This window comes from Zingiber officinale, chromosome 3A (genome assembly GCF_018446385.1).
Source record: "Zingiber officinale cultivar Zhangliang chromosome 3A, Zo_v1.1, whole genome shotgun sequence".
Taxonomy (NCBI): domain Eukaryota; kingdom Viridiplantae; phylum Streptophyta; class Magnoliopsida; order Zingiberales; family Zingiberaceae; genus Zingiber; species Zingiber officinale.
Window position 1 is genome coordinate 51,974,812 of NC_055990.1, and position 8,233 is coordinate 51,983,044.

At 37.6% G+C, this 8,233-nt stretch overlaps 2 non-coding genes across 2 annotated transcripts; both read right to left on the reverse strand.

Moving 5' to 3' along the window:
* Positions 1–394: 394 nt before the first annotated feature.
* LOC122054390 lies at positions 395–500 on the reverse strand. The gene has a single exon (XR_006132709.1). It is a non-coding gene; the product is annotated as a small nucleolar RNA R71 (small nucleolar RNA).
* Positions 501–5,717: 5,217 nt separating this feature from the next.
* On the reverse strand, positions 5,718–5,823 carry LOC122054359. Its single transcript, XR_006132682.1, has one exon. It is a non-coding gene; the product is annotated as a small nucleolar RNA R71 (small nucleolar RNA).
* Between the last annotated feature and the right edge of the window lie 2,410 nt (positions 5,824–8,233).

Consider the following 8,233-nt stretch of genomic DNA (forward strand, 5'->3'; position numbering starts at 1 on the left):
TCAGATACCATGAGCACTAACATGTCAAGCAGGTCCTTAAGTGATTTCTCTACACCCATTTCTGCAAGATTTTTGTCTCCCATTGTGCAGTCTCATATTGAAGCAGAAAGTTTCTAACTAGACCCAGAGTTAATTTTCATGATACAAGGTCACAAATTTGGAGGCGAAATATCAGAAAGTCCTTGTCTACATCTTGAGACATTTCTAGAACTTTGTGATATAGTGAATTGTGAAGGAGTGTCAGCAGAAGCAGTTCGATAGATAGCATTTCCTTTCAGTGTCAAGGATAGAGCAAGGACTTGGTTATATTCGCTCCATCCTCAAAACATCACAAGTTGGAAACAATTGGAGAAGCAATTTTTGGATCATTTTTTCCTTCCAAGTATAACAATTTATATGAGGAATTGCATCACAAATTTTGCTCAGGCATATGGAGAATCATTATTTGAAACATGGAATAGATTCAAGAATCTACAAAGGGAGTGCCCTCATCATGGTTTGGAAAAAATGGTTGACCCTACACATATTCTATAGGGGAATTTCTTTCTTGGATACGTGTTTGTTAGATTCATCAGCTGGAAGTTCTTTTATGGACAAGAGTATAGATTAAGCAAATATGTTAATTGATCGTGTGGCATTGAACCTCCATGAATGGTCGAACAAAAGTTGGATGGAATCTCCCTCAGAAATTCAAGAAGTACAAGCCATATATATAAGAGAGCCTGTCAAACAAAATACAATTCAACCATCCAAGAGTTTTGAATTCCACAAGTCACAGAATGAGGAGTTCAAACATTTGGGGGCGAAGATTGATAGCATTGTTTCAAAATGGTTCAAACAAGATCCTCCTCCTACACAGACAATGTATAGTGAATAGTGTAATAATTTTAAGTTGAGAAGTGGCAAGAATCATGAAGAACTACTGAAGAAGGATTTGTCTAGAATTGAGGAGGAGAATAATAGAAGACCTCAAGAACTCAATTTCATTACTCCAGGAAGTTCCCAAATGATACAAGTACCTTTCCCTCAACGATTGATCGCACCTACACTAGATATGCAAGTTGAACCTCCTCCGCAAGCTCAATGGGAGTATGGGAAAAAGAAAGTACCTTTCCCAAGACCTTCACTAAAAGTTCCTTTTCCACAAAGGCTAGTGAGGGTCAATGAAAATGAAGACTTTGACAAATTTTGTGACACTAATATAGTTGAGTGTAGATTTCTGGATGTATATGAAGATGAGGACTCTTTATATGAGGATTGTGATGATAATGCAGTGGATAACAAGTTTTCAGATTTACCTTCTAGGTTTACAGGGTGTTATGATGAAACTGAATTTTCAGACGATGATTGTGATGTGGTAGATCAACTTAAAACTGCAAATGAAGTTAGTGATCCTTCTATAGATGATTCTCCCACTGAGGGTATTGATGTTGGTTTATATTTTAATTCTTGTCTTGATGATGATGTTATGAAAGGAAGTGTAGGGAGATGTGTTGTGGAAGCAGCATCTCAAGAATCACCTCCTTTATCCACATAAACTTCTGAGATTATGAGAGTTGCAAGGATTGAACATGTTGTGGACCAATGTGTAGGGGCTTGTGCAATAGAAGCAAAACCCCAAGAATCACCACTTTTAGAGGCACCACTACTTGAGCTAGAGCTAGAGACAATACAAGATTTAGAAGTCACATTCACATGTTTAGAAATTTAGGTATCTCTCAGCAAAGCAAGGTTAGTATCCTTTATGATCTTTTGAAAAATTTCATAAATGTACCAATAGTAGATTTTGTTGGATGTGATTCAATTTGTGAAACATATTCAGTTCATCTTAATAAGGTTCTAGTTCTATCTAATATAGCATACTTGGGAGAGGTATGTTTTTCTTTTGGGTGTGCAGATTTTCATGGGGCCTATAATTGGAAGCTCGATCTAAACCGTCTTCTACCTCCTAAAAGAATTTCCAAGAAGACAAAGATGGAGAGAGTGATTCTTCACTTTTTGATGAAAGCTCCCTCCATAATAAGAGCCCTTGGTAAGAGGGTGATGAAATATCCTACCCCTCCAAGAGTGAGATTTCGATGAATTTAATGAGGTTGTCGAGCTAATGACCTTAAACAAGTGCTTCTTGGGAGGCAACCCAAGTTGAATTTTTTTTTCATTCATATTTAGTTCCTTTCTAGTTTCATTTCTTTTCTCATAATAAGCATGTATCCTCTACTTAATTTTTGTTGTCAATTTTCTTTTATAGGACTCAAAGATTAGGAGGAGTGTAATTACATGATGGAGAAGTTAATGGCATGGGCATTTGGCACACATCATTTGGTAACTTCTCTTACTTTTAATCTCCTCCACATTATTTTTAGTTTTCATTGGGATAATGAAAAGTTTAAGTCTGGGGGGATGCATTAGATGCATTTGGTTTAGTTTAGTTTTTGCTTATTTCTTTTGCATAATAAATTTTTCCTAGTTGCATCATTCATCACATCATGAATGTTTGTTCCTTAATGCAAAATACTAGCACATTTCATCTAGATATTTATGTTGTGTGATTTGGTATGCTAGTATGCCTATTGATATTTATTTTCGTAGTCATAGTAGCATGAAGTGAGCATTGTTATTACTAGAAGAATTTGAATGTTGGACTAGTTTTAGGATCTCTTCACATTATACTTGACTTTGATGGTAGATATTTTGAAAATAGTCATGATTCATAGAACCGGACTAGTACTCTTGCTTCTATGGTGACCTCTCAACTACATTTTGGATACTGGATAAACTCAGATCATGTAAGCTCATTTGGAAAAATCAATCCCAACTAAAATAAAAAAAATAAAAAAAATGAAAGTTTGTTCAAGTTTGATACTTTGCAAACACAATAAAAAAAGAAGAAGGAAAAAAATAAGGGATAAAATATAGTTATCGTGAGTGGAAACTAGCAATTCACCCCTTTGAGACCGAGTTAGGTTACTGGAGAAATGAATGTTATGTTTCTCTTGATACTGAGTATTCCTTTGAGACCTTGTGTAGACAATGCATAGCATTTTTTAGAGGAACGAACCTTGCATGTGGCAGGTATGTGCCTATCGCTGGAAGTATGAGGAACACGGTTAAATGAAAAATTGACTAGCTTAGAGATTGATACTTGAAAAAGTTAGGCCACTTATTACACTGAGCACGAAGAACTTCTACTTAGGTCACACTCGAATAATTTTTGTATCATGCTCATCAATGAAACTTTATGATAGGCTTATATTGATTCATTAGGGATTATTACATGCCAACTAACCACATAAGTCTAGATTGCGGGCTTTGCTTGAGGATAAGAAAATGTTTAAGTCCGGGGGTGTGATGTGCGTTGATTATATACACTTTTATGCATGCTTTGACGCACATCTACTTATATTTCATTAGCATAATCTATGTTTATTGCACCCTATTTCATTATAATGTCATACTTATATTATATTTTGTTCAGAAATCTACTCTTTGCTTGTTTTGATTGATAGGACATGATTTGGAGCAAAAACGGAGCCTAAATGAAGTCTAGAGCTTCCAGAGTATCACAGGCATGCGAAACTAACTTCTTCCAAGTTCTGGTCGTGCGAAGACCACACGCCCGTGTGAAGGCCGTGTAGGGGGCGTGTTGAGGCCGTGTGAATGTCACACGGTCGTGTGAAGGCCGTACGGAATTTTTAGCACTGCAGAACAAAAGTAAAATAGTCATAACTTTGTGCTCAGTTGGAGTTTTAGGCTGTTCTTTATACTGATTTGTTGATAACTTCAAGATATACAACTTTGATGAGGACCTCAACAAGAATTCTACGTTAAGATGTGCTAAAATCATCTACAAATCCATACGCCCTTGATACACGGCCGTGTCAATTCCAGAGCAGAAGGAAGGCACGGTCGTGCCAATTCGCAAGGTCATGCGGTGTAACCAGAATAGAAAGAAGGCACGGTCGTGCAGATCTCACACGACCGTGCCACTCAACCCGAAGGGAGGATGCACTTGGCCATGCGGATCTCGCATGGTCGGGCACGGGACGTGCGGATCTCGCATGGTCGTGGCACGGGCCGTGCGACGCCCGTGCCCTAGCCTATAAACGGGTCAAGAACCCTATTCTTGGGATCATCTTTGGTTCAGAACTTCGTCCCTCTCATTGGGAAAGGGCTCTCCCCTTCGAGGGAAACTCTAGAGCTTCATCCACTGCCGTCCCATGACGTTCCGTCCATCTCCAGAGCAAGGAGTCATCCCCAAGACATCAGAAACCTCGGCAAGCATATCTTCTTCCCCTTCTTCTCACATCAAGGGTTGTAAGTATGCTTTACTTTATGTTTCGGGGTTGTTCTTCCCTCACAATGGAGTAGATCTTCTTTTCTATGGATGTAGGGAGTAGTTTTGGATAGGGTTTGATGTATGACTCATGTTTATGCCTTTACTTATTGGATGATTTTACTTGCTTTGTTTCTATTTGATATGCATGAGACTTGCTGAGATTATCTCTTCATATTGATCAATTATGTAGGAATTGCTAATTTCGTAAAGAGAGGATCTTAGATTGTACACTAGAGGGGCCCTAGTGGCAGGGGTAACCCGTTCACAGACATCTAGGATACTCCCTTGAAAAGAGAGGCAACTTCTCCATAAGGAAGTAAGAGACCGAACTAAACCCTTATCTCTATCCTTAATGATACTGATTGGATTTGCATTCTTATGATCTACCGAGGCGCCCTAGTGACAGGGGTTAACCGTATCAGGATTTCACAGGGATCTTCTCCGTTTTGTGCTTAAGGATAACAACTTTAACTTCCGGTGAATGCATGTCGATTGACAATGAAGAAAAGATAGAACATGCTACATCAGGTTCCACCACAATGAAACCGAAATCCTATAATTCATTTCCCAAAGTTCAATTCCCTCTAAGATCGATTCTCTCATATTTCTCTTACTCTCTTCAATCACTCTCGTTAGTTTGCAAACGCCAAAGCCAACTTTCGACCGTCTAGATAACTTACTTTGTGACATCTCTAGTACTTAATCAACAGTCCCTGTGATTCGGCAAACTTATATATTAATGACGATGAATCCGTGCACTTGCGGAATCATAACAAGTTTTTGGCGACGCTGTCGGGGACTATTTTCGATTAATATTAGTTGATTAGCATATTAGTTACCCTAGATATTTTTCTTTTTCCTTTGCATTTTCTTTCTTGTTTTCATTATGCACTTTCTTTTTTGCAATTTAAATTTTGCATTTTCTTTCTTGCTTTGCATATTGCATTTTATTTCTTATCTTTAATTCTTCATTTTTGTTCTTTTCTCATAAATTTTTGTTTAGATACCATGAGCACTAACATGTCAAGCAGGTCCTTAAGCAATTTCTCTGCACCCATTTTTGCAAGATTTGTATCTCCCATTATGTAGTCTCATATTGAAGTAGAAAGTTTCTAACTAGACCCAGAGTTAATTTTCATGATACAAGGTCACAAATTATCATAAAGTCCTTATCTACATCTTGAGACGTTTCTAGAACTTTGTGATATAGTGAATTTTGAAGGAATGTCAACAGATGCAGTTCGATTGATAGCATTTCCTTTCAATATCAAGGATAGAGCAAGGACTTGGTTATATTCGCTTCGTCCTCAAAGCATCACAAGTTGGAAACAATTGGAGAAATAATTTTTGGATCATTTTTTCCTTCCAAGTAGAATAATTTATATGAGGAATTGCATCACAAATTTTGCTCAGGCATATGGAGAATCATTATTTGAAGCATGGAACAGATTCAAGAGTCTACAAAGGGAGTGCCCTCATCATGGTTTCGAAAAATGGCTGACCCTACACATATTCTATAGGGGAATTTATTTCTCGGATAAGTGTTTGTTAGATTCATCAGCTGGAGGTTCTTTTATGGACAAGAGTGTAGATGAAACAAATATGTTAATTGATCATGTGGCATTGAACCTCCATGAATGGTCGAACAAAAGTTGGATGGAATCTCCCTCAGAAATTCAAGAAGTCCAAGCCATATATACAAGAGAGCCTGTCAAACAAAATACAATTCTACCATCCAAGAGTTTTGAATTCCACAAGTCACAGAATGAGGAGTTCAAACATTTGGGGGTGATGATTGATAGCATTGTTTCAAAATGGTTCAAACAAGATCCTCCTCCTACACAAACAGTGTCTAGTGAACAGTGTAATAATTTTAAGTTGAGAAGTGACAAGAATCATGAAGAACTACTGAATAAGGATTTGTTTAGAATTGAGGAGGAAAATAATAGAAGACCTCAAGAACTCAATTTCTTTACTCCAGGAAGTTTCCAAAGGCCACAAGTATCTTTCCTTCAACGATTGATCACACCTACACTAGATAAGCAGGTTGGACCTCCTCCGCAAGCTCAAAGGGAGTATGGGAAAAAGGAAGTACCTTTCCCAAGACCTTCACTAAAGGTTCATTTCTCACAAAAGCTAGTGAGGGTCAATGAAAATGAAGACTTTGGCAAATTCTGTGACACTAATATGGTTGAGTGTAGATTTCTGGATGTATATGAAGATGAGGACTCTTCATATAAGGATTGTGATGATAATGCAGTGGATAACAAGTTTTCAGATTTACCTTCTAGGTTTATAGGGTGTTATGATGAAATTGAATTTTTCAGATGATGAATGTGATGTGGTAGATCAACTTAAAACTGTAAATGAAGTTAGTGATCCTCCTATAGATGATTCTACCACTGAGGATATTGATGTTGGTTTATTTTTTGATGCTTGTGTTGATGATGATGTTATGAAAGAAAGTGTAGGGAGATGTGTTGTGGAAGAAGCATCTCAAGAATCACCTCCTTTATCCACACAAACTTCTGAGATTATGAGAGTTGCAAGGATTGAACATGTTATGGACCAATGTGTAGGGGCTTGTGCAATAGAAGCAAAGCCCCAAGAATCACCACTTTTAGAGGCACCACTACTTGAGCTAGAGCTAGAGCCAATACAAGATTCAGAAGTCACATTCACATGTTTAGAACTTTCAGGTATCTCTCAGCAAAGCAAGTTTAGTATGCTTTGTGATCTTTTGAAAAATTTCATAAATATACCAATAGTAGATTTTGTTGGATGTGATTCAATTTTTCATACATACTCAGTTCATCTTAATAAGGTTCTAGTTGTATCTAATATAACTTGCTTGGGAGAGGTATGTTTTTCTTTTGGGTGTGTAGATTTTCATGGGGCCTATAATTGAAAGTTCGATCTATACCGTCTTCGACCTCCTGAAAGAATTTCCAAGAAGACAAAGATGGAGAGAACGATTCTTCACTTGTTGATGATAGCTCCCTCCATCATAAGAGCCCTTGGTAAAAGGGTGATGAAATATCTTACCCCTCCAAGAGTGATATTTCGATGAATTTAATGAGGTGGTCGAGCTAATGACCTTAAACAAGTGCTTATTGGGAGGCAACCCAAGTTTAATTTTGTTTTCATTCATAATTTTAGTTCCTTTTTAGTTTATTTCTTTCCTCAAAATAAGCCTGTATCCTCTACTTAATTTTTGTTGTCAATTTCCTTTTATTGGACTCAAAGATTAGGAGGAGTGTAATTGTAATACCCCGGTTCTGAGATTCTGGTTAAATATGACTTAAAAGGTTAGATGGTACTATTCATATCATCAAGGTGCACCTTCCTTTTCGGAAGCCCAAACTTAAGAACTCCAAAGTTAAGCGTGCTTGGCTTGGAGAAATCTGAGGATGGGTGACCTCTTGGGAAGTTTCCCAGGGTGCGTGCCAGTGAGGACAAAGCACGCTGAAAGGACCTTCGGTGGTCTGTGGAGCTAGTCATCAAACCGATAGGTAATTTTGGTGTCGTTCCCGATTCAGTCCGGGTGAGGCCCGCCCGGGCCGGGGCGTTACAGTAATTACATGATGGAGAAGTTAATGACATGGGCATTTGTCACACATCATTTGGTAACTTCTCTTACTTTTAATCTCCTCCACATTATTTTTAGTTTTCATTGGGGCAATGAAAAATTTTAAGTCTGGGGAGATGCATTAGATGATTTTGGCTTAGTTTAGTTTTGCTTATTTCTTTTGCATAATAAATTTTTCCTAATTGCATCATTCATCACATCATGACTATTTGTTCCTTAATGCAAAATACTAGCACGTTTCATCTAGATATTTATGTTGTGTGATTTGGTATGCTAGTATCCCTATTGATCTTTATTTTCCTATCCAT